Consider the following 27,756-nt stretch of genomic DNA (forward strand, 5'->3'; position numbering starts at 1 on the left):
CAACATGTCTATTAGACCCCATTCCTACCAGGCTGCTCAAGGAAGCCCTACCATTAATTAATGCTTCGATGTTAAATATGATCAATCTATCTTTATTAGTTGGCTATGTACCACAGGCTTTTAAGGTGGCAGTAATTAAACCATTACTTAAAAAGCCATCACTTGACCCAGCTATCTTAGCTAATTATAGGCCAATATCCAACCTTCCTTTTCTCTCAAAAATTCTTGAAAGGGTAGTTGTAAAACAGCTAACTGATCATCTGCAGAGGAATGGTCTATTTGAAGAGTTTCAGTCAGGTTTTAGAATTCATCATAGTACAGAAACAGCATTAGTGAAGGTTACAAATGATCTTCTTATGGCCTCAGACAGTGGACTCATCTCTGTGCTTGTTCTGTTAGACCTAAGTGCTGCTTTTGATACTGTTGACCATAAAATTTTATTACAGAGATTAGAGCATGCCATAGGTATTAAAGGCACTGCGCTGCGGTGGTTTGAATCATATTTATCTAATAGATTACAATTTGTTCATGTAAATGGGGAATCTTCTTCACAGACTAAGGTAAATTATGGAGTTCCACAAGGTTCTGTGCTAGGACCAATTTTATTCACTTCATACATGTTTCCCTTAGGCAGTATTATTAGACGGCATTGCTTAAATTTTCATTGTTACGCAGATGATACCCAGCTTTATCTATCCATGAAGCCAGAGGACACACACCAATTAGCTAAACTGCAGGATTGTCTTACAGACATAAAGACATGGATGACCTCTAATTTCCTGCTTTTAAACTCAGATAAAATTGAAGTTATTGTACTTGGCCCCACAAATCTTAGAAACATGGTGTCTAACCAGATCCTTACTCTGGATGGCATTACCCTGACCTCTAGTAATACTGTGAGAAATCTTGGAGTCATTTTTGATGAGGATATGTCATTCAATGTGCATATTAAACAAATATGTAGGACTGCTTTTTTGCATTTGCGCAATATCTCTAAAATCAGAAAGGTCTTGTCTCAGAGTGATACTGAAAAACTAATTCATGCATTTATTTCCTCTAGGCTGGACTACTGTAATTCATTATTATCAGGTTGTCCTAAAAGTTCCCTGAAAAGCCTTCAGTTAGTTCAAAATGCTGCAGCTAGAGTAACGACAGGGACTAGAAGGAGAGAGCATATCTCACCCATATTGGCCTCTCTTCATTGGCTTCCTGTTAATTCTAGAATAGAATTTAAAATTCTTCTTCTTACTTACAAGGTTTTGAATAATCAGGTCCCATCTTATCTTAGGGACCTCATAGTACCATATCACCCCAATAGAGCGCTTCGCTCTCAGACTGCAGGCTTACTTGTAGTTCCTAGGGTTTGTAAGAGTAGAATGGGAGGCAGAGCCTTCAGCTTTCAGGCTCCTCTCCTGTGGAACCAGCTCCCAATTCAGATCAGGGAGACAGACACCCTCTCTACTTTTAAGATTAAGCTTAAAACTTTCCTTTTTGCTAAAGCTTATAGTTAGGGCTGGATCAGGTGACCCTGAACCATCCCTTAGTTATGCTGCTATAGACTAAGACTGCTGGGGGGGTTCCCATGATGCACTGAGTGTTTCTTTCTCTTTTTGCTCTGTATGCACCACTCTGCATTTAATCATTAGTGATTGATCTCTGCTCCCCTCCACAGCATGTCTTTTTCCTGGTTCTCTCCCTCAGCCCCAACCAGTCCCAGCAGAAGACTGCCCCTCCCTGAGCCTGGTTCTGCTGGAGGTTTCTTCCTGTTAAAAGGGAGTTTTTCCTTCCCACTGTCGCCAAGTGCTTGCTCACAGGGGGTCGTTTTGACCGTTGGGGCTTTTCCGTAATTACTGTATGGCCTTGCCTTACAATATGAGGCGCCTTGGGGCAAATGTTTGTTGTGATTTGGCGCTATATAAATAAAATTGATTTGATTTGATAAGGCCGTCCAATTCTTCCTCCTTATTTGAACATTTACATTCTCCCGAGGCCTACAGGGACGTATCACCTACGTTCACAGGATTTGTTTTTATTGATTGTCCCTAAAGCCCGCACTGTCTTTGACAAAAAAGGCTTTTAATTTTGCAGCCTCTTCAGAATGAATTTGTCTCATTTTGTTCGTTTAAAGGTTTTTTAAAGGGCCTTGAAGAAAGGCAGTCTGTCTGTCACTGTTTTTAAACTGATTTAGGACCCAGGTTTTTATATGATGACGTTGTTTGACTATGTTGAGTGTAAGTATGTCTATGCATTTATTTGTAAGTGTTTTTGTATTTATTTGTAACTGCGCTGCTGCCACTTGCCAGGACACTCTTGTAAAAGAGATTTTGGATCTCAATGAGTTTTTATCCCGGTTAAATAAAGGTTTGATGATGATGATGGTGATGTGTAAAATCGTAGCTGGCTCCAACACCTCGTACACCTGTTGCTACAACTATCTGTGCACACCAGTGGCTGAAAGACAGTGGGCGCGCTGTGAGAGCCCATTGAACCCTCTCGCGGCAGGTGTCGGCCAAATTCCAGCTGACACATACAAACATCTAGCACTGCTTTCGAGCTGGATGTGAAATGTGTCTAAGTGTCCCCATGAGTGTGGCTTTGCAAACAGACACAGTGACACATTGGTGTGTGCGCTGAACTGACAGGGGTGTGTCCGCCGACAGGAGTGGCTGTGGAGATCTGTGGTTCTGGACGTCCCAGCTGGGGAACACGTACAGTGTTTGGATGGGCATGAACTAACAACTGTCCACTGTGACAAACCTGTGTCTGCTTGCTGTCCTCACGTGGACATACATAAAAACATATACTGCTGTTGCAATGGGCTGCAGCGAACCCGCGCATGGCACACACATTGACAGTAGGGCTGCAGCTATCGATTATTTTTGTAATCGAGTATTCTATCGATTATTCTAGCGATTAATTGAGTAATCTGATAAAAAGTACTTTTGCGTTTTAAACAACATCAATAGTCCAGGGCTCTCCCTAAGCAATGGCACTGACATTTTGCTGAAATGGCGATGGGATGTGGCTTTCTGTTCTGTTTTTTTTTTCCCCAACTTGTAAAATGTAACCATTTTGAGTTGTTTGTTTTTTTTAAGGTTGGTGGACTGGATCCCTACGTGACTTTTTAATTTTAATTTTTTTATCCCTGTTTCTCTGCGATTCAGCAGATGCATTTCAGCAGGAGGTTGAACATGCAAGCCTCGCAGTTACTGTTTTGTTTTTTTAAGTTACTGTGTTTGTGAAGCATTGTGTGTTGCCAAGAAAAAGCAAAACATTTAGTGAGTCTGAACAGCAGCCGGCTTCGACTGTGGGTACCTGGCCATTGGGTCAATAGTCACTCACCACATCGAGCAGACTGTGTGTTTTTTAATGATAGACAAACACACTGCTTCACTTTAAATGCACAGTAAGTCTCTTTCAGATGATCAGTGTGGACCCTCTTTCTATTAAAAGGCTTTATTTTACTCTGTGTCACATTGGAAAGTGCTAGCTTTAAGGGCAAAATTATTAGCTGTTACATGGCCTGAGTGCATGCTCTAGTCTTCTTCTGTTGGTTTTCTGGGGACATTACAGTGCTACACACAGGCCTGGCATATGTACTACAACATTTAAACGAAGCTTCGAGGCACAGAATTTTCCTTGATCATTTTTTGTAATCGATTTATTCGAGTTATTCGAGTAATCGTTTCAGCCCTAATTGACAGGCTGCTCCAGGTGAAACGGACCAGCAGATCATAACACACAGCGGACGATCTGAATGTCACATCACCCACATGAGCTCTGCTCCACATGACGCGGTGTCTGTCCTGCGGCGCATCATCCACAAGACATGAGTGTCGGGCAGGACGCGTGCAGGGCGGGCTGAAGATGCCACCAGCAGATGTGGACATGATAAGAGTGCCCTGCTTCTCATTCATGTCATTTCATGACTGTATGTCTGTGACCATGGGCCATCTACAGAGAAACAGACGGCTCATACTTGCATTGCCCGCTTGATAAGAGGGATTCAATAAAATGTGGTGTTTTTATATATTGTCTGATTTTATTTTTTAATACATCAATGTCCTTCTTGATATCAGGCATTTTCCCGCACCTTTTACAGGACAGTGATGGTAGCTCAGCGGTAAGGTTTCTGACTGGCAATGAGAGTTTTTGGAAATTGCAGGTTCAAATCCCATGTATTTTTTTCCCACAGCAGCTGCGTGAAGTGGTTAAACATGCTGCAGCTGCTCGCATTGTGTTCCCATGTGCACGAAACCATCACGTATATTTATTTTTTATTTTTTTTCATAGCAGCTGTGCAATGTGTAATTGACTGAAAACAATTAGATATATTTATATAAAAGGTAAGTGTGCCACAGTTCACAATTTTGCTACTTCTTTTGGTGCTTTTTAGGGCTTCATATAGCTTCTCAAAAACTGATACGATGCATATTTTTGGATTTACTTGATCAACACTTTTATGTGCTTAACACTGGTAATACAAATTTTATGTCTGTAGAGCAACTGTTTCACACTTTAACTATACTGCTTAATGTGCATTTAGCTAGTATTTTGTGTTGCACATTTCTTTTCTTTGCCTTTACACCATCAAATTGACTCCACAATACAGCTGTCAAAAAATAAATAAATAAAAATCAATGCTTAGATGCTTATCAAGACCAAACATTATTGGATTAGATGCTCACTTGAGACAGAATTGATTCCCCAGACCCTGCATTTTGCTGTGACCTTGAAATTGACCTTAAGGTCACCATAACTAACTGGTGTCGAGGGATCACCCAAGTACACCTTTATGTTAAATATGAATGAAATTGGTCAACTGGTTCTTGAGATATAAATGGATGACCAGCTGGACGGACATGCTGATCACTATATTCCGCTCTATTTCATAATGGGGAGTTGACAATTAATGAAGCCTGCTTTCTACGTTTAGCAGCCTAGTGAAAAAATGTGTCTGTACAATAGGTCAATAAAAACAATGGTAAGAGATAGGGAGTACCAGTTTATTCACCGTTACCATTTAATTTCATATTGTAGACATCCTAAGCTTTACAAAATTACCCATTTTGTTAAACTGTGGGGGGGGGGGGGGGGGGGTGCACCAGGACCCAGTAGCCCATAGCCTATATGAATAGCCTAAAATTACACTCAGACTGAGCTTTGAGCCTTCAGTTCAGGGTTCTCACCAGCATTATAACTGCGTTACACTGTTATAATAAAAAAATGACACTGCAGTTGGGCCGGTACGTTGTTTTTCAGGGTGTGTAACGGAAAATAATAATTTCTCTATGTTGATTGAGGAGCCGCTGGTTCTGATGTAGAAGCAGCGTGTCCACAATTTATTCATCAACCTCAAAGCCATTTCTGCCTTTTCTGCTGATTAAACTTGCTAAACGGAACTCTTTTTTTCTGCGAGAACCGTCCACCGCTTCACACAGACAGTTTTTATTTGTTTGTCATTAACGTGCCTTTTTTTGTGGGGCAGCCAACGACACGGTTCTCTGCCGTGGACTGGAACATTAATATCTCCCGCTTCTCTGGTTCGTGAACTGAAGTTACTGTCCCTCATGAAAATAATAATAATAATAATAATAATATCCTCTGCTATGTGTGTGTGCATGTTGAGGGATTTGCTGCGGCTGTCTGCCGAGTAAAGGTGGAAAGACGCATCATTGTGCAATCAATAATTTCAAAGTGAATTGCCATTGTAAATCAAATGACACCTCTTTCCAAACGTTGTAAAACAGACAGACATACTACAACCAACCAAAACTGTCTTCCCCAAAATGAGACGTCCTCCATCCCGCTGGGGAGAACTTATCCCGGTGTCACAGTGTCAGCGCTCCAGTCTGAGCACAACCACACTGTCGCACTCCAGGTGAGTGTATTGTAGGGGAGACTGGGGCCAAAGTAACATTTTACATTTATATCCCTCTGAAACACTGTTGCCTGCATTTTGAAGGCCAAATTTTAAGTAAACCCATAGATTTTTTTTTTTTTAATCTTTGTTACGGCCTTACTTTAAAGCCAAAAGAAATGAGGCATCAGACCAAAACATGGAAGAGTGTAGAAATGTGTGTCACTGCAATGACAATAAATCAAAATTATTTATCATTCAGCATTCACCCCTCACATCGGGGTGAATGTGAGGCATTATTTGTAAAGCGATTTGAGCATCTGATGCAGATGGAAAAGCGCTACATAAATGCAGTCCTTTTACCATTTACTGCATAGCAGCTAATTTATACACAGCAGTTTACTATAGAAAATCCTTACAAATGTTTTTTTTAACTTCAAGATTAATTTCTGATTACTCTACATTTTGAAGTAAAAAAAAAAAACAAAAAAACAAAAGAAGGCCCTTTATAAGCCCATAAAGCAAAAGCTTCAGCAGGGTCGAAGCCTAAGCAGTCCCTGAACCCCCGGCTTCTTAAGGTGATTGTTCCATCCCATTACGCTGAGAAAAAAATCCTGCCGAGAACCCTGCAGTTGTTGCAATTACTGGACTCTAACATTTCTCTCTGCAAGTTTGACAATTATTTGTTGCACTTTATGTTTTTTTATTTTATTTCTGGTTGTATGGCCAAAGCAGATGGTCACCCCACTGAGTCTGGTGTGCTCAATGTTTCTTGCTGTAATAAAAACACCTGAGGAAGTTTGCTTTCTGAACACTATTGCCAATGTGCCTGTTCAGCGGGGTGAGTCAGATTAGAAGTTAATCACATGAAGCATCTTGGAGTGATTGATTGATTGAGCCTCAAACGTCAATGTACATACAGGAGCAGTGGGCAACCACAGTCCGGGGAACAACTCCAGATGTCGAGACGCTGCTTTGATCAGGGGCAGAAAATAGAGCAGACCCTAAATAAGCATCTTTTTTTTTTATTGTGAGAGGAAGCTGGAGTAGCCAAAGGAAACCCAACGCAGACAACATGCAAACTCCACACAGAAAGGACCAGGTGGGAAACAATCTCAGGACCTTCCTGCTGTGAGGCAACAAGCGCTAACCACTAAGCCACTGTGCCGTTTGGGCACTGCATTCAGTTGAATATTCCTCTGACATTCGTATTGTGGAAACTAAAATGATAAATATTGCTTTTCTATTAAAGTAAATGTTCCTTCTTCTATTAAATGTTTGACCAAATGTTTAAAGTTCTGTTTGTTTGACCGACTGTAAACCTTCTGTCACTTAAATGCTAAAGACTCGCTTGGTGTGAAACTTACTGATCAACAGCCTTTTGTGACACATTTGATAAAAACCATTCCTTAGGCTGCCTCCTCAGCCAAATGGCTCCGTGTTAAGCATGGTTTACACATAGACGGTTTTGTCAGTGAGTAGTACATAGACCGAAGTTCGCGGTAGTTCCGGCTGTTTTCGTGGTGGAAAGGGGAGGAGCATTTTGCCGGCGTTTTGACCACCGTACTAGCCGCAAATACGTGGATAAAATGCCGCTAAATCCGCAGAATAAAGCGGCGTTTTGACGCCGTAGCATCCGTCACACGTCAGGCAACGGGGGTTAATACCCAGTTCTATCCTTTACAATCGCAGGTTAAGACGTGCGTGAGAATGGCGGTGTTCTGCTGCCACCGATAATGCCCTGTGTACCACTGGATTTATCCAGGCAAATCCTGCGTTACTCCAGGAACTTTTGCATATAAGCACCGCCCCCAGAGTATAATAGGCTGAAGCAGCTGTCACTGCAGGGGGAGGGAGCTCATACTCAGCCTTTTCTTCTCTTTCCTTTTCCCCTACTCAACGTGTTGCTCCGTCTCCACCACAGGGCTACCCTCTGCTTCTGAACCAGACTTCTTGGTAAGTCCTTGCTGCTGCCAATTTTCTTTTAGGAGGCATACTGGAGCTTCTCTGCAAAACTATCTGGAGCTGGCCGCGAGTGAGAGGCCTGCATGCAGTGCGCTAGCATTTTTATACTGACCGCCGCCTATCGGCCGTTTGGAACACCATTAACTGGGAGGTGGCGTTTAGAACGGCGTACTGTCCACATGGCCGTTTTGTCTGCCTCTGTCGCCGGTTAAAACGCCCTTGAGGACGCCGATGTGGGCTCTATCGCTGTTTTACACGCCGTTGATTAGGGATACAACGCTGGCCGCCAATTACGGCGGTGTAAACTGCAGCACTACAGGAAGGGGCAGGATGAAACGGCGATTAAAAAGTATCAAACGCCGTTGTTCGCGTTGTCGCCGTCGTCACGCGAATTCTCCAGGAGCGCTCCCGGAATTATTCGACATGTTGAATAATTTTTTCGACGATTCCCGGTAAAGCCGGAACTAAGCCACGCCCCCTAGTGCCGGCGTTAACAACGGCGTGTGATCCTTAAGACGCCCAAAAACTCTTCTGGGACGCTTCCGGGAGCGTAAATGGGGCTTTACCCTGCTAAAACCCTGATCAATCACAATGCAAGAAGAAGCACTGTAGACAGTCTCACAGTGGGACGTGGCTCCGAGACCCCCAAGGACTTGTAAATGAAAAGGACCCTTTGATCATCTTTTTCATCATCACAGCCCTGTCACAGATAGGAGAACAACCACTACTTCCTTTTCCTCTAACTCTGTGTTTATGTGTGAACAAATGTACTGTGTTAACACTGTACGCATAATTTCTTCCTGCCCTGATGTGGATAAAAGCTGTGCTCAGAAAGCCACACTTCACACTGTTCCAATCAGAGCACACTCTCTGGTTGAAATAGCGTCCAAAGCTTTGTATTAAAGCCTCTTATTTGACAAACAGTCAATGTCCTAACTGTTTCTTCTTCCACAGACAAGCCTGAAAATCCTTGGCCTCGACAGTTGGCGTCACGAACAGGATGCTCGCTGGACCGTCGAACCGGATCGGGTGAATGGCCAAACAGATCCAGTGATCTGCCCCAATACCCGGCTTTAGGTTTTTCACGGACGGAGGGGAACCGACCGGTTCGATCGTCAGTGCAGCATTTACAGGAATCATGGGTGTTGTATTTAACAACACGGGTGAGAAAGGCTGTGATTTATGTTGTGGAAGTTAAAATTGATTGTTTGCCAACAGGCATTGTAGGTTAAAATAAATTTTATTTTAACTGAGTTTGGGCCCTGGTAGGAAATAATACTACAATGTGTTATTTCTGAGTGTAGGAGAAGTTAATTCTCTGAGTTTGTAGGAATTCTGAGTTTGGTAGAAAATACTAACCGCTGAGGTGTGTTATTTCTGAGTTTGTAGGAAACAAAAGTAATTTTATTTCTGAGTTTGAAAAAAAAAGAAAAAAAAAGAAATGAGAAATAAATCAGGAAAAGAAAGCAAAAAAGATGAAGTTGATTGGTCTTCTCCCATTGTACAGAAAGAAGGAAGAAAGAAAGTGGAAAAGAAGAAGTTACATGAGGGAAAAGAGATGCATGCACACACACACACACACACACACACACACACACACACACCACGGCTCACACATTATCACCTACTAATCTCTCCCCTTCTCCACCACCCTATCCATCCAATTACCTATATCCGAGTCTGGCTGTGCCTGATGTCGCAGGTCCGAGTCCGCGAAGGGATGACTGGTGTCCTGTGTTCCGCCGACCTCGACTGCCACAACAACCAGATCAGCAGTCTGCCGTTGTCCAGCCAAGTCCGCCAGTTCTACCACGAGATGTGGCTTCGCCACTGTCTCCACCAGATGATCCACCTGGTGCTGTGGGAGGACACCCATCTCCATCAGATGATGTGCCAGGCGCAGTGGGAGAACACCTGCAACCACCAGCTGAGGGCTTGACAACCCAAGCCTGTTCTCACCAGCAGGCACAACAGAGAAACGACTTCCTCATCCCTGTCCAGCTGTATCTGAAGATTCAACCTGTAGTTGAGAAGCCAGCAGCTCAAAGACTGAGACAACAGACCGTCACCTGGAATGATCAAGGCAACTATGAAGTCCATGTGCAGCACATCTGTGATGAAATTAAGGCTAAATGTCCAGCTACTGTGGACATGGCAGCAATTCAAGCCTGCAAGCAAAAACCAGATGAGACTGTGACAGACTTCTTTGTCCGGCTGGAGAAAGAATGCATTGCACACAGTGGACATGGGAAAGATGATGGGGCTTATGATGCAGACAGCGAAACACCATTTGAAGCTGTTCTAAAGTCCTGTCTGGTCACTGGTCTAAGACCAGAAATCCATCAGGGGGTCGAACAAACCCTGATTGGAGGTTGGGCTGACAACCGTGTGAAAGACATGTACGTCATGCTGAAGCAAGAGAGGTGAAGAAAACCACCAAGAAGGAGGACAATGATCATCATATCATGATGAATGCATTAGAGAAATCTACAGCTGCCCTCACCATGATGTCCACAGAGAGGACATCCTCGTCAACATCGCCAACAGAACTTTGGTCAGAGAACAAACAACAGAACCCGACCCAGAGACACCGCCAGCCCAGACAGCTGTTTCATCTGTGGGATGTCTGGCCACTGGTCTAACGAGTGCCCACAACGTCGCTCAGGGCAGGGTCGTGGACACAGAAGATTTGGTCGAGGTGGCAACAGAGGGGAACCAGAGCCAGTCCAGCAAAGCCAAAACGTCCTCACGGACTACGACAGACGGCCAGCCCACCACACAGTGAATCAAACACACACAACACAGTCACAGCCACGGGACACCACACAAACATGAATTTTGAGAATAAAATAAATGATTATTTGGGTAAGAAACAGACGCAAATTCCTCCGGAGGTACAACAATTGATTTAAATAAGAGTGCAGAGTTTAAAAAAACAAACAAACAAAAAAAAAACCTTCTAATCCATATGATATGTTTCTGAAGCTTCAGCCTTTTGAGATATTGTCAACAGCTGTTTTAATTGTAAATGGGAGAAAACTGAAATTTATGATTGACACCGGTGCTACAAGATCCCTGATACAGAGCTCTGATTTTGAAGGACTCGAACACAGTCAAAAGACACACGTGTCAGTCTGTGCCAGTGGAGAAACATTACGTGAACCGTTTTCCAAACCAGCGCTGTGTTAATGGGAGATAAGAGATGGACAGTTTCAACATGAGTTTGTCATGTCACAAAAGTGCTCTGTAAATTTGTTGGGCAGAGATATTTTGTACACTTGTAATGCAGTCCTGTCCTGCACAGGTAAAGGGATAACTGTCTCCTCCTCTCTTGATTACCCAGACCTGAGTTTGTTGAAAAATGATTCAAATGGACCTTTGTTTGTCTACTGTTGGTCCTTGATCCCACCTACTGGTGAACTGCTGCTAGAGCGTGTTAAACATCTGATCTCGCCAACTTTTGAGACAATAGTCAGAAAATATGCACTGTGCAGCATTTGTTTGTGATTTAGGCCAATTCAACTCTCCCTATGGGGAAAAGTTTTTTGTCAATGAGGCTGATGAAAAACAGACAGTGACAGAAGTTTATTTCAATGACTGCTTTGTGGCTGCAGCAATCCAACTCAATCATGATCAACAAGCAGTGTTTGGAGTACATCATTCCTCTCACCATGTCTCAATTGCGAAGTCTGCCTCTAAAACATGGAAAAGTATTGGTTCTTTTGTATCAAACTGTAAAAAAACTTGTGATTGGGAAAAAAAACTGATGTACCTGATGTGTATTTCTCACCCACTGTTAATGCATACAGATGGGAGATTGGTGAACAGCTCATTGCTCATCGAGCTTTGATATTGTTCAAGGACACTGAGGAGTGTCCTCCTCTCACTTCCATGCCAAATTTGGAAGTTCCCCCCTACCTCTCTTCTGTCCCTCCCACCTTGTGGGCGCGACACAAGTACGAAGTGGGACTGATCAAAGGCTGCGCTCCAATAGTATTGCAACCAAAATCATCTTTCAGGCCTATTAAGAAGCAATATCCACTCAGACAGGAAGCTGTGGATGGAATAACACCTGTTTTTCAATTCCTGCTGGAGGCAGGAATTGTGGTCCCCATCCACAACTCTCCTGTCCTAATGCCAATATTCCCAGTGAAAAAAATTTGTCCTGCTGGACAACCCACGGAATGGCGTTTTGTTCAGGATTTATAGGCAGTAAATGCAGCAGTCATACCACCAGCACCAGTGGTACCGAATTCACATACAATTTTGTCTCAAATCCCAGGAGATTCACAATTTTTCTCAGTGGTTGATTTATCAAATGCATTTTCAATTCTGGTTTGCTTTTACTTTCAAAGGTCAACAATATACCTGGACTCGACTCCCGCAAGGGTATACAAGCAGTCCTCATCATTTCTGTCAGGCTTTGGCTGACAGCTTGGCTCCTTTGACCTTGTCAAAAGGTACAGCCCTTTTGCAATATGTTGATGACCTGCTTCTGGCTGCACTATCCAAGGCTCAATGTGAACACGACACATTGCTCTTCCTTACCCACTTGGCTGAGGAGGGGCATAAGGTCTCACTAACAAAACTGCAGTTTGTTCAACCTGAAGTGTCCTTCACTGGCCACTTGGTGTTGGTAGAGGGTAAACGTTTGCGCTCCACACGTGTTCAGGCCATCATTGATGTACCCCGCCCACAGACAAAAAAACAAATGTTGTCCTTCCTGGGAATGTGTTCTTATTGCAGAAATTTCATCCCTGATTTTTCCTGCATGGAAGCCCCATTAAGAGCAATGGTGAAGCTTTCTGCTCCTTCTGACTTGGAATGGTCATCTGATGCAGAGGCAGCTTTCTCTGCATTGAAAAAGGCCTTACAGACTGCTTCCACTTTGGGCATCCCGGATCCTGCCAAAGCATTTCACTTATATGTGGATGAACATGCAGGATGTATGACCTCTGTTCTGACAAGCCTCATGGGGGTCGTAACCGCTCCTGTGGTTACTTCTCTCGGAAACTTGATCCTGTTGCGCAAGGATTTCCACCTTGTTTGCGTGCTGTGGCTGCAACAGAACAAGCTATTCTGGCTGTTCGTGAACTCACGGGCTATGCTCCTTTGACCGTACATGTTCCTCACTGTGTGTCTTCAATCCTGCATGATCAGAAAGCATCACACATGTCTTCTTCCTGTTGGATGAAGTATCACACGACTGTGTTGGGTTTGCCTGATGTCACCATCAAGCGTTGTTCCACCTTGAACCCAGCGACCTTGTTGCCCCTACCTGAGGATGGACTACCTCATTCCTGTGTGGCAGCTTTACAAGAGGTTTTGACTCCCAGACCTGATCTCTCTTCCATCCCCATTGCAAACACTGACATGATCTTGTATGTTGATGGCTCTGCCTCTCGTGACCCTACTGGTGTTAATCATGTGGGTTTTGCTGTTGTTTCTGATCATGAAGTTATATATATATGGGTTCCCTTCCATCCACCCTTTCTGCCCAAGCAGCAGAATTAGTGGCTTTAACTGAAGCGTGCAAATTGGCTACAAATCGATCAGTTACTATTTACACAGATTCTGCATATGCGTTCGGCGTGGTGCATGATTTCGGCACCCTTTGGCGTCACTGAGGGTTTCTGAAGTCTGATGGCTCTTCCATCCTTCATGGGCCTCTGGTGTCAGCTCTTCTAGACGCCATTTTGCTCCCTTCTTCCATTGCTGTTTGCAAATGCTCGTCCCATACTTCCCAAACTGACCCAATTTCTTTGGGTAATAAGTTTGCTGACTGTGCTGCTAAACAGGCCGCTTTTTGTCCTGTGAAAAAAGTAAGTCCCTTCAGCTGCTCCCTTGTTTGCACTTGGGGTCGCCACAGCAAATCCAAGGTGGATCTGCATGTTGAATTGGCACAAGTTTTACGCCGGATGCCCTACATACCCTCTTATCTCTTTCTGCTCCTGTCACCCCTGTGGCAGACCTGGCCTCACTCTCGTCTTTTGTGACTCCTACTGACGTCTCTCTTTGGCGTAAAGCTGGTGCTGAGAAGGAAGATGGGATTTGGTACGGTCCGCATCTCCCTTCTGAGCCCTCCAAACGGTGTTTACCGCATGACCTTTTCCGCACGTATGCTATTTTGTCACATGGTCAAGACCACGTGTCAAAACGGGGGATGTGTGCTGACATTCAAAAATTTTGGTTCACTAAAGGCTTTGTGGCCTATGCAACTGATTTTTGCAAAAGATGCTTGATTTGTGCACAAAACAACCCCAGTAAAACTACTCAGTTGATCTCTGCAGGTGCACATCCTCCTCCTCAAGGCCCCTTTCAACATCTCATGATGGATTTAATTGAATTAACCCCAGCAGAGGGGAAGAAATATTGTCTTGTGATTGTGGATATGTTTTCCAAATGGGTCGAAGCTTTTCCAACAAAATATACTTCTGCAAAAGCTGTGGCAAAGGCTGTTCCTAGATGGGGGGTACCAGAAAAACTGTCTTCAGACAATGGTACACACTTTGTGAATGAGGTGATCAAAGAACTCTGTGCCATTTTGGACATAGAGCTAAGGTATCATTGTAGCTATCATCCTCAATCTGGAGGTGCAGTGGAAAGAGAAAATGGCACATTGAAACATAAACTGACAAAATGCACAGCTGAAACTAGCCTAAATTGGGTTAAATGCTTACCCTTGGTCGTGATGCAGATAAGATTTCACACATGACAACGTAATAACCTGTCACTCTTTGAAATACTGTTTGGAAGACCACCTCACACAGGACTCCATCCTAAGGTGTTGACAGGGGAAGACGCAGTGCTTGCTGATTATAACCTTGTGTCTTATTGCATTAAGCTTTCACAAGCTCTTTCTGTGTGCAGGTCCCGCGTGAAGGAAGCCCTTCCATTATCTGCCGAACAACCACTCCACGATATCCGACCTGGTGACTTTGTGATCGTGAAGAACCTGAGGAAGAAGTATTGGAACGATCGTTGCTGGATAGGCCCCTTGCAAGTGTAACTGACGACGCACACTGCCATCAAGGTTGCAGAAAGGTCAATGTGGATCCATGCAACCCACTGCAAGAACGTACTGAAAGAATTAGCCCCCGCTCCCGATTCCTCAACCGCCTGAAGAGACTTCTGACCAACATCATCTTATCCATCATGGCTCATGGGCATCAACACCCTCCCAACATAAAGGTCATATGTCTCCTCTCCGGTTTTCTGTTCTTTGGAATCATCCCTATATTATGGTGGTAGACTCCAATAGCTCAAACAATCTTCTTACAACTGAAGAATGCTGTAATGTGTGGAGAAAAGATTATGTTGTTTTGCCCCTGTCTTAAAGTAACCCTAATGATGTACTTGTTATTATTACACTAATTGCACAAATTTGTTTTTTGTAGCCACTAACGACTGGGAGTAAAGCATGCTGGGGTCATTCTGAACTAAGAGAGGAAAGAGATCATTTGCAGGAGGATGTTTTTGCAAGAGGAAAGCTGAGATCATTTTGCAAGAGGAAAGAACTTTCAGATGCCTGTTGATTAAAGGAATTATGTGCGCCTGGGGGTTTGAGATGGCCACTCACCCCCCCCTTTTTGCGCACACACTAGAAAAGAGGGGGCAGAGCCATGCTTCGACAGAGTCTGCTGCGGGTTTCGTAAGAACGCCCAGCCGGTTGACAAGCGCACTCTGCCGAAGGTGTTGGCTCTCCACCTTAAAGGCGTCACGGTAAGAGAGAAAGAGATGTTCCATGCGCTGCAACCACTTGTGCTTGATGTAACTGCTTTTGTGGGGAATAAATATACGCCTGTTTGTTCTAGCAAAATGCAGTCTGTGTGATCATTTCTGTGTGCCGATCTGACCAAACCTTGTTACAAAACAAATGCCCAACAACCTGCACAACTGAATGAATCAGTGCATCAGTAGTTCAGGCAATCTTTCGCACTTTGGCATGCACTGTTTCCTGTAACAGTAAATGAAAATGTAGACAGGATAAATTACACTGGTCTACAGGCAAAATGCTTCGGAAATAAAGATAGTCAAACTTTACTAAATTTGGGCCATGGAGAATGAAAATGTTATCTGATTGGCTGTAGTTTAAAAAATGCTACTACTGTGTTACTAAAGATTAATATATAACCCTTTTGCTGATTTTTAAAGTGTTACAAAAGAGAACAGCTAAAATATTATACAAACAGTCAGAAAAACATAAAAGGACCTATGTTTATTATTTTTAAAATGTAAACGTTACTTTTAATATAATTATGTTGAATCAAAATGTACAACCTTGTATTAGAAACAGTAGCTAACTAGCCATTGTTATTGTCATATTTGAAGTCAACTTCTAAATATTTGTATGCCAGTGTTACTTACACTTCCATGTGCAAAGGATGTAAGATTTTACAAGAGATGCTGCAGCAGCCATTTCCCTTATAGAATTCCAAATTAGGTTAGCTTTGCAGATCTTCTCGGCTGAAAAGGGGGGTGTTTGTGCTATGTTTGGACAAGATTGTTGCACCTTCATTCCAAATAACACAGCTCCTGATGGACGACTGACAAAGGCCCTCAGTGGACTGCGGGCTTTGTCAGATGAGAAGAAGGAACATTCTGGCACAAACAACCCTTTAGCAGAACTGTTTGCTAACTTCTTTGGCAGATGGCGCAAATTGATTTGTGACAATTCTTACATCCCTAGCAGTATTTTTGGCCCTATTTGCGGTTTGTGGGTGTTGCTGTATTCCCTGCATTCGAACTTTAATCTTACGATGCATTGACAAAGCAGTAGGTGAACCTAAACCTCCTGCATACATGCTATTGTCTAAATCCACAAGTATAACTGCAGTGAATGAAGGAGAATCGGCCTCAGACATGTTTCTATTTCCGCATTATATGGATGATTCAGAGACAGAATGTTGTGTGGGCCGCTGAAGAGGAGGTACTGCTGGCCCACCACCACCAGAGGGCGCCCTGTCTGGAGTGCGGGCTCCAGGCACCAGAGGGCGCTGCCGCCTCACAGGAGCAGCCGGGGTGACAGCTGTCACTTATCGCCTACGACAGCTGTCACCAATCATCTGATCAGCAGTGGTATATCAGCAAGACGACATCTCCACCTCTTTGCCGAGATATCGCTCTACCTAGGAGGTACAGTACTCAGCCGACTGTGTTGTCTTTTTGACATAACACTTTGTTACTTTTGTGCGTTAAATAGCAGACATTCTTCCGACGAGAGGTGGAGGTGGTTTTCCCGCCATACGGGTTGCTGGGTGCAAACGCACCCACATTTAACTGTTTTTGTTCCTCGCCAGCAGTACCAGATCCAACACGCGGAGGCAGTGGCCACCTGGGAGTTCGGGACAGACGTCTCTTATCTTCGAGCCTGCCCACGTGACACATTTTGTGAATTGACTTCTTTGTCTATTGTTGTAATCTGTTGTGTTTGTTGTGCTTATTCACAACAGTAAAGTGTTGTTATTTGACTTCCTCCATTGTCCGTTCATTTGCGCCCCCTGTTGTGGGTCAGTGTTCCTACACTTTCCCAACAGGATATCTCGGCCAGCGTCATGGACTCCGAGGGGCGTCACCCGGCTGTTGAACGACCAATGGGAGAGCAGGGAGCGCAGGCGTCTGCAGGAGACGTGATTGGTGAGCTGCAGCACATTCTCACCGCCTTTACGGCTCGGTTGGATCAAATGACTGAGCAAAACATCCTCCTGAACCGCAGGGTGGAGGCTCTCTCCGCACAGATGGCGGCGAGCGCTCAGGGCGCTGCTGCAGCTCGTCCTCCTGCCGACCCTGTGCAGAATATGAACGTTCCAGTGGTGGTTCAACAACCCCTCCCACCATCCCCTGAAGCATACATAAGCCCTCAAGAGCCGTACGGAGGTTGTGTGGAGACGTGCGCGGACTTTCTTATGCAGGTGCGGGCACTAGATGGCACCCTCCTCCCTTTACTCACACACAAGACACAACCAGTAACTCTGGTGGTGTCCGGAAACCACCGGGAGGAGATTGAGTTTTTTGTAACTCCTTCTACCTCCCGCGTGATTTTGGGCATCCCATGGATGTTGAAGCACAATCCCCGGATTGATTGGCCGTCTGGGGTGGTGGTTCAGTGGAGCGAAACCTGCCATCGGGGGTGTTTAGGATCCTCGGTTCCTCCCGGTTTACAGGCTAAGGAGGAGGTCAAAGTCCCTCCCAATCTGACGGCAGTGCCGGTTGAGTACCACGATCTTGCTGACGTCTTCGGTAAGGATCTGGCACTCACCCTTCCCCCGCACCGTCCGTACGATTGTGCCATTGATTTGGTTCCAGGCGCTGAGTACCCGTCCAGCAGGCTGTACAACCTCTCACGACCTGAGCGCGAATCAATGGAGACCTACATCCGGGACTCATTAGCTGCCGGGCTGATCCGGAACTCCACCTCCCCGATGGGGGCAGGTTTCTTTTTTGTGGGCAAGAAAGATGGCGGACTTTGTCAATGTATTGATTACAGGGGGCTGAATGAGATTACGGATCGCAACCGATACCCGTTGCCATTGTTAGATTCCGTGTTCACCCCCCTGCATGGAGCCAAAATCTTTACTAAGCTGGATCTTAGAAATGCGTATCACCTGGTTCGGATCCAGAAGGGAGACGAATGGAAGACGGCATTTAACACCCCGTTAGGTCACTTTGAGTACCTGGTCATGCCGTTCGGCCTCACCAACGCCCCCGCGAAGTTCCAAGCCTTGGTTAACGACGTCTTGCGGGACTTCCTGCACCGATTCGTCTTCGTATATCTGGACAATATTCTCATCTTTTCTCCGGATCCTGAGACCCATGTCCAGCATGTACGTCAGGTCCTGCAGCGGTTGTTAGAGAACCGACTGTTTGTGAAGGGCGAGACGTGCGAGTTTCACCGCACGTCTTTGTCCTTCCTGGGGTCTATCATCTCCTCTAACTCCGTCACCCCTGATCCGGCCAAGGTTGCGGCGGTGAGAGAATGGCTCCAACCAACAAGCCGTAGGAAGCTGCAACAGTTCCTCGGCTTCGCTAATTTCTATAGGAGGTTCATTAAGGGCTACAGTCAGGTAGTTAGCCCCCTGACAGCCCTGACCTCTCCAAAAGTCCCCTTCACCTGGTCGGATCGGTGCGAAGCCGCGTTCAAGGGGTTGAAACGACGGTTCTCTACTGCGCCAGTTTTGGTGCAGCCCGACCCTAGCCGCCAGTTCATGGTTGAAGTGGACGCCTCTGACTCAGGGATAGGAGCCGTGCTGTCCCAGAGCAGAGAGACCGATAAGGTACTTCACCCGTGTGCCTACTTTTCACGCAGGTTGACCCCGGCTGAACGGAACTATGACGTCGGCAATCGAGAACTCCTTGCGGTGAAAGAGGCTCTTGAAGAGTGGAGACATCTGTTGGAGGGAACGTCCGTGCCATTCACGGTTTTCACTGACCACAGGAACCTGGAGTATATCAGCACCGCCAAGCGGCTGAACCCCAGGCAAGCCCGCTGGTCACTGTTCTTCGGCCGTTTTGACTTCCGGATCACCTACCGCCCCGGGACCAAAAACCAGAGATCGGATGCCTTGTCCCGGGTGCATGAAGACGAAGTCAAAATGGAGTTGTCGGATCCACCGGAACCTATCATCCCGGAGTCCGCTATCGAGGCCACCCTCACCTGGGACGTAGAGAAAACCATCCGGGAGTCCCTGGCACGGAGCCCGGATCCCGGAACTGGGCCGAAGAACAAACTTTACGTCCCACCAGAGGCCAGGGCTGCAGTCCTGGACTTCTGTCACGGCTCCAAGTTCTCCTGTCATCCAGGGGTGGGTAGGACCGTGGCAGTGTCCGGCAGCGCTTCGGGTGGGCGTCCCTGGAGGCCGACGTCCGGGATTATATCCAGGCCTGCACCACCTGCGCCAGAGGCAAGGCTGACCACCGCAGGCATCGGGACTGCTCCAGCCGCTGCCTGTGCCTCATCGCCCCTGGTCCACATCGGCCTGGATTTTGTCACGGGCCTCCCGCCGTCCCAGGGCAACACCACCATCCTCACGATAGTGGACCCGATTCTCCAAGGCGGCCCTACTTCGTGGCCCTCCCGAAGCTCCCGACTGCCCAGGAGACAGCGGACCTCCTGGTCCACCACGTCGTCCGGCTGCATGGGATTTCCAACAGACATCGTCTCCGACTGCGGTCCCCAGTTCTCCTCGCAAGTCTGGAGGAGCTTCTGCCGGGAACTGGGGGCCACGGTGAGTCTCTCGTCCGGGTATCATCCTCAGACCAACGGGCAAGCAGAACGGGTCAATCAGGAGGCGGAACAGGGCCTGCGCTGCGTGACGGCCGCGCACCCGGCGGCCTGGAGTACCCATTTGTCCTGGATCGAGTATGCCCATAACAGCCAGGTGTCTTCAGCCACCGGCCTCTCCCCTTTTGAGGTCTGTCTGGGGTATCAGCCCCCGTTGTTTCCGGTGGTTGAGGGAGAGGTCGGTGTGCCCTCGGTCCAGGTCCACCTGCGGAAGTGCCGTCGGGTGTGGCGCACCGCCCGTTCTGCTTTGCTAAAGGCCCGGACAAGAGCAAAAGCCCATGCAGACCGTCGGCGGACCCCGGCCCCTGCGTATCGGCCAGGGCAGGAGGTGTGGTTGTCCACAAAGGACATTCCCCTGAAAGTGGACTCCCCTAAACTACAGGACCGTTACATCGGTCCCTTCAGAATCCTTAAGGTCATCAGTCCAGCCGCAGTGAGGCTTCAGCTTCCGGCTCACTGCGGATCCATCCTGTTTTCCATGTGTCCCGGATAAAGCCGCATCACACCTCACCCCTCTGTGCTCCGGGTCCGGCGCCGCCTCCTGCCCGGATCATCGATGGCGAGCCGGCTTGGACTGTGCGCCGGCTCTTGGATGTCCGTAGGATGGGCCGGGGCTCCAGTATTTGGTGGACTGGGAGGGGTACGTACCCGAAGAACGCTCCTGGTGTGAAAGGAGCTTCATCCTGGACCCGGACCTCCTGGCCGATTTCTACCGCCGCCACCCGGACAAACCTGGAGGCGCCCGTTGAGGGTGGGGGTCCTGTTGTGTGGGCCGCTTGAAGAGGATGGTACTGCTGGCCCACCACCACCAGAGGGCGCCCTGTCTGGAGTGCGGGCTCCAGGCACAGAGGGCGCTGCCGCCTCACAGGAGCAGCCGGGGTGACAGCTGTCACTTATAGCCTACGACAGCTGTCACCAATCATCTGATCAGCAGTGGTTATATCAGCAAGACGACATCTCCACCTCTTGCCGAGATATCGCTCTACCTAGGAGGTACAGTACTCAGCCGACTGTGTTGTCTTTTTGACATTAACACTTTGTACTTTTGTGCGTTAAATAGCAGACATTCTTCCGATGAGAGGTGGAGGTGGTTTTCCCGCCATACGGGTTGCTGGGTGCAAACGCACCCACATTTAACTGTTTTTGTTCCTCGCCAGCAGTACCAGATCTGACACGCGGAGGCAGTGGCCACCTGGGAGTTTGGGACTTGGTGGCTCCAGTATTCCCGGGGTTCGGTGGCGGAGGAAACGTGTGGTTCCGGTTTGCTTTGGACAAAGTGCTCTTATCTTCGAGCTGCCCACGTGACACATTTTGTGAATTGACTTCTTTGTCTATTGTGTCATCTGTGTGTGTTGTTGTGCTATTCACAACAGTAAAGTGTTGTTATTTGACCTTCCTCCATGTCCGTTCTTTGCGCCCCCTGTTGTGGGTCCGTGTTCCTACACTTTTCCCAACACAGAAACTGGGGAGAATGACATATAGATGTAAATATCATGTTTGCCTGATGAAAATGTTTACGAAAGCTGTTTTCTAAATGCCAATGTCTAAGAAACAAAATGAAAAAAACAAAAAACACAAACAACAGCAACCCTTCTGAAGAATGTAACTCTATGACGTGTTGTCTTAAACTTGCAAAAGTTGTGACAAAGCAGATGCCATGTTATGTTCAATTGTATATAATACTTAATTTTGCTATTTTATTATGAATTAATGATCAAGCATGATCAAAGTGGAAACTAAAATGATAAATATTGCTTTTCTATAAAGTAAATGTTCCTTCTTCTATTAAATGTTTGACCAAATGTTTAAAGTTCTGTTTGTTTGACCGACTGTAACCCTTCTGTTACTTAAATGTAAAGACTTGCTTGGTGTGAAACTTACTGATCAACAGCATTTGTGACACATTTGATAAAAACCATTCCTTAGGCTGCCTCCTCAGCCAAATGCTCCATGTTACCCTGCTAAAACGCTGATCAATCACAATGCAAGAAGAGCACTGTAGACAGTCTCACAGTGGGACGTGGCTCCGAGACCCCCAAGGACTGTAAATGAAAAGGACCCTTTGATCATCTTTTCATCATCACAGCCCGTCACAGATAGGAGAACACCACTACTTGCTTTTCCTCTAACTCTGTGTTTATGTGTGAACAAATGTATTGTGTTAACACTGTACACATAATTTCTTCCTGCCCTGATGTGGATAAAAGCTGTGCTCAGAAAGCCACACTTCACACTGTTCCAATCAGAGCACACTCTCTCTGGTTGAAATAGTGTCCAAAGCTTTGTATTAAAGCCTGTTATTTGACAAACAGTCAATGTCCTAACTGTTTCTTCTTCCACAGACAAGCCTGAAATCCTTGGCCTCGACAGTATGTACCACAAATAATGTTTCCATCTGTGTTGTTGGCATTTGATAGAACACTTGGTTGAACAGACATGAAGATAAATTAGATTTTGAATATCGACCATACAGACCAACAAATCAAATCAATCAATTTTATTTATATAGCACCAAATCACAACAAACAGTTGCCCAAGGTGCTTTATATTGTAAGGCAAAAGCCATACAATAATTACAGAAAAACCCCAACGGTCAAAACGACCCCCTATGAGCAAGGACTTGGGGACAGTGGGAAGGAAAAAACTCCCTTTTAACAGGAAGAAACCTCCAGCAGAACCAGGCTCAGGGAGGGGCAGTCTTCTGCTGGGACTGGTTGGGGCTGAGGGAGAGAATCAGGAAAAAGACATGCTGTGGAGGGGAGCAGAGACTCAATCACTAATGATTAAATGCAGAGTGGTGCATACAGAGCAAAAAGAGAAAGAAACACTCAGTGCATCATGGGAAACCCTCAGCAGTATAAGTCTATAGCAGCATAACTAAGGGATGGTTCAGGGTCACCTGATCCAACCCTAACTATAAGCTTTAGCAAATAGGAAAGTTTAAAGCTTAATCTTAAAAGTAGAGAGGGTGTGTCTCACTGATCCGAAATGGGAGCTGGTTCCACAGGAGAGGAGCCTGAAAGCTGAAGGCTCTGCCTCCCATTCTACTCTTACAAACCCTAGGAACTACAAGTAAGCCTGCAGTCTGAGAGCAAAGCGCTCTATTGGGGTGATATGGTACTACGAGGTCCCTAAGATAAGATGGGACCTGATTATTCAAAACCTTATAAGTAAGAAGAAGAATTTTAAATTCTATTCTGGAATTAACAGGGAGCCAATGAAGAGAAGCCAACATGGGTGAAATATGCGCTCTCCTTCTAGTCCCTGTCAGTACTCTAGCTGCAGCATTTGAATTAACTGAGGCTTTTCAGGGAACTTTTAGGACAACCTGATAATAAGATTACAATAGTCCAGCCTAGAAGAAATAAATGCATGAATTAGTTTTTCAGCATCACTCTGAGACAAGACCTTTCTAATTTTAGAGATATTGCGCATATGCAAAAAAGCAGTCCTACATATTTGCTTAACATGTGCATTGAAGGACATATCCTGATCAAAAATGACTCCAAGATTTCTCACAGTATTACTGGAGGTCAGGGTAATGCCATCCAGAGTAAGGATCTGGTTAGACACCATGTTTCTAAGATTTGTGGGCCAAGTACAATAACTTCAGTTTTATCTGAATTTAAAAGCAGGAAATTAGAGGTCATCCATGTCTTTATGTCTGAAAGACATTCCTGCAGTTTAACTAATTGGTGTGTGTCCTCTGGCTTCATGGATAGATAAAGCTGGGTATCATCTGCGTAACAATGAAAATTTTAGCAATGCTTTCTAATAATACTGCCTAAGGGAAGCATGTATAAAGTGAATAAATCGGTCCTAGTACAGAACCTTGTGGAACTCCATAATTAACCTTAGTCCGTGAAGAAGACTCCCCATTTACATGAACAAACTGTAATCTATTAGATAAATATGATTCAAACAACTGCAGCGCAGTGCCTTTAATACCTATGGCATGCTCTAATCTCTGTAATAAAATTTTATGGTCAACAGTATCAAAAGCTGCATTGAGGTCTAACAGGACGAGCACAGAGATGAGTCCACTGTCTGAGGCCATAAGAAGATCATTTGTAACCTTCACTAATGCTGTTTCTGTACTATGATGAATTCTAAAACCTGACAAACTCTTCAAATAGACCATTCCTCTGCAGATGATCAGTTAGCTGTTTTACAACTATAGTAGAGAAGTTTGAATCTTCGACTGGACTGGGTTGCTTGACGCGAGGACGTTTCGCTTCAACTCTCAGAAGGTTCCTCAGCTAAAATTCTTGCTCTGGTGGTCTGACTTCTGTCTTGACTCTTGTAAAGAAGAATAATCAAGAAGTCACAAAAGCTGGAGTTTTAAACCTAACCAAACCCCTCCTACCGAGAGGCAGACTGCTATGGGCTGGTGACTAAACAATAGCTCTAATTAGCACCTATTGTGGTCTAGTTAGCACCCTCCTAATGACAGGGCAGCTGTCCCTCTCCTGATGGCTCCCTTGACAACTCTGCTGATGACGTGAATAACTCATTACCATGAAGAAAAGACTGAAACTGCTTTGACCTGAGTACCCCATTGTAAACAGGGGACAAAGTGTGTCTCAGACCCCCTCCCCGGTTAAGGCTGGGTTTCAAACGTTTCACAAAGAATGCCTCCTTGACCCCTCTCTCAAACCATTTCTTCTCTTTGGCTAATATTTTAACTTCCTTGTCCTCAAACATGTGGTTAGTGTCTTTAAAGTGGAGATGAACTGCAGACTGAGGTCCACTGGCGCCCTCTCTGCGGTGCTGGTATAGCCTTTTGTGTAAAGGTTGCTTAGTCTCACCTATGTAGTGTTCGTTACAGTTTTCCTGACATCTGATAGAATACACTACATTGCTCTGTTTGTAACTAGGGATCCTGTCCTTAGGGTGAACTAATTTCTGTCTCAAGGTGTTAACCAGTTTGAAGTAAACTGGGATTTTGTGCTGTCTGAAGATCCTCTGTAGATTTCCCCTACTCCTGCTAAATAAGGGAGAGACACTCCTCTTCTTCTTGTCTCCGTCTCCTGTCTATCTGGTCTCTTTGTTCTCTGGGACTTCCGCACTTTGTCCAGGGACCATTGTGGGTACCCACATACTGTGAGGGCTTTCGGACAAGGTGTTGTTCTTTAGCCCTTCCCTCTGCAGTTGTGGGCACCTGTAGGGCTCTGTGTTGAAGCGTCCTGATCACCCCGAGCTTGTGTTCAAGGGGGGTGGTTTGAGCCAAAGAGCAGATATTGGTCAGTGTGAGTTGGGTTTCTGTAAACCCCTGTCTGGAGCTGCCTGTTCTCTCCAATCGTAACATCACAGGTCCAAGAAGGCTAAATGGTTGTTTTCTGGCATCCTCACGTGTGAACTTGATATTGGCGTCCACCGAGTTGATGTGTTCTGTAAAGTCCTCAACTTCCTGTTGCTTGATTTTAACCCATGTGTCATCAACATATCTGAACCAGTGACTGGGAGAGATGCCCGTGAAAGACATCAAGGCTGTCTTCTCCACTCGCTCCATGTACAGATTGCATTTTACAACTACCCTTTCAAGAATTTTTGAAAGAAAAGGAAGGTTGGAGATTGGCCTATACTTAGCTAAGATAGCTGGGTCAAGTGATGGCTTTTTAAGTAATGGTTTAATTACTGCCACCTTAAAAGCCTGTGGTACATAGCCAACTAATAAAGATAGATTGATCATATTTAAGATCGAAGCATTAATTAATGGTAGGGCTTCCTTGAGCAGCCTGGTAGGAATGGGGTCTAATAGACATGCTAATGACAGACTGCAGATAATCCCATAGTCACCTGTACACACAACTAGGGCTCCAGCTATCGATTATTTTAGTAACTGAGTATTCTATTGATTATTCTGGCGATTAATCAAGTAATCAGATAAAAAGTACTTTCGCTTTTTTAACCAACATCAACAGTCCAGGGCTCTTCCTAAACAATGGCACAATGTTGCTGCACCACCACGCAGATTGTCAAATTTTGTGTATCCCTTTCTGTTTTCCTGGGCAATTATTTATTTTTTCAAGTCTTTACAAGTTTTGGATCTTTCCCGGCGTCAGGAGCTCAGCACGTCCCTGACACCAGAGTGTAAGCTCATACAATTGGTGTAATCCTCAGTCAGTCAGGCTGCACCTGAACGTGAGCACAACCTGTGGAAAATCTGGGCTGTGGGAGGGGTGCAGTGATTTACCCAAACTGACTCCAAATGACTGAATGAAGCACTTGTATTTATTTTCGGAAATGCCCTCCGTTCTCAAAACATTACATGAAGCTCTCTCTCTCCCTCCTTCCCTCTGTCTCGCTCTATTTAGAATGCTGAAACAATAAACAAGAGATGTTTAAGTATGTTTGTGATAACTGGCAATTTTTGGGGGGTGGGAGGGACATACAGCGGACTCTGAACTTTAAGATCTGATGTTATGAGCCCTGATGAGGCAGCAGTGTGTCCAGCTGTACGTCTGCAAAGGCGAGCGCCATTACTTAACATGTACCGTTTTGAGAAAGGACCTGTCAGGAAAGATGACTTTAAGCTTCCTTTCAGCTTGTTTTTATCTTGGAATATAATACAAGCCATGGAATTAATATACATGCTGTTGGATTAAACTGCACAGTGTTTGGTACCTTCTAGGAGTAAGTGAGGTCATACCGGACTTTTCCATTGCAAATAGGGAGGCCCACGGAATGAACTCGGTGGTGAAGATGATGGAATATGTCTAAGAATGATTCTAACATGACAAGTATGATCAAATGAAGTATTAATGTGTTAAAATTAAGAGTTGATTAGAAAATGTATTTTACGAATAAGTGAATTGATTGATTATATGAGTTGTTTTTCATAAAGAGTGCAGAGTCAGAGAAAAAGAGGAAGTGAAGAAGATGTTGCAAGTGGGCAAGAAAAGCTGATGTTAAACAACTGATCAAATGATTAAAATGTTAGTAAAATATGAAGTGAATAATAAGGAATGAGAATGTTTGTATATGATCATATGAATTGTTTTTTATGTGAAAGAGAGTTGTAATGAAATGATTGAATATGATTGATGTGATTCTAAAGAAATGATTTAAAAGAATGAATTCTCAGAAAAGCTGAAGTGTTAACAGAAAAGAGGAACTTGAGAAATAAGTTACTGGTAGGGGCTGTGGGGATTTCCAGTAAAGCAGAAGGAGAAGGGAGGAGGTTTTGAGTCAACAGTGTCCCCATGGTAACCAAGATCATCTGAGGACGACTGGAGTCAAGAACATATATAACCTGTTGAAACACCAGAAAACAGGGTTATTCTTCCAGGGAGAGGTGCTGTTGCCACTACTCCCCTGCTACGAGGAGATCACAAGACTTGACCATCTTGTGAGCATCAATTGGAATCGTGGAGTGAGAGGATTGGAGCCATAAAAGATCATTTGAGAGACATTTCAACTCCCACTCAGGCCGTCCAGTCACGGAGTAGCAGAACAATGGACAAAACCACTGGCCTTAAGTCTGAGTGGGGAATGTTCAACGATTTCTCTCTCAAGGAATATCACAGCATACCAGAATGGATTAGATCAACTTTTGGTTGATTGAAGACGGAATAAATTCTTATGTGGATTAACTTCCTGAAGGATTACAATATCACACAAGGATCGTGGTCAGCTAACGACTAATAGC

The 27,756-nt window shown here is 45.2% G+C and overlaps 1 protein-coding gene and 1 long non-coding RNA gene across 2 annotated transcripts in view; both read right to left on the reverse strand.

Annotated features, from left to right (window-relative positions):
- acbd4 (acyl-CoA binding domain containing 4) overlaps positions 1 to 27,756 on the reverse strand; it is a 131,947-nt gene that overhangs the window by 79,512 nt on the left and 24,679 nt on the right. The window lies entirely within an intron of this gene.
- LOC117530279 lies at positions 18,074 to 26,581 on the reverse strand. Its single transcript, XR_004566287.1, has 3 exons — positions 26,508 to 26,581; positions 23,779 to 23,782; positions 18,074 to 18,084 (listed from the first exon to the last, which is right to left on the reverse strand). It is a non-coding gene; the product is annotated as an uncharacterized LOC117530279 (long non-coding RNA).

This window comes from Thalassophryne amazonica, chromosome 18, assembly GCF_902500255.1.
Source record: "Thalassophryne amazonica chromosome 18, fThaAma1.1, whole genome shotgun sequence".
Taxonomy (NCBI): Eukaryota; Metazoa; Chordata; class Actinopteri; order Batrachoidiformes; family Batrachoididae; genus Thalassophryne; species Thalassophryne amazonica.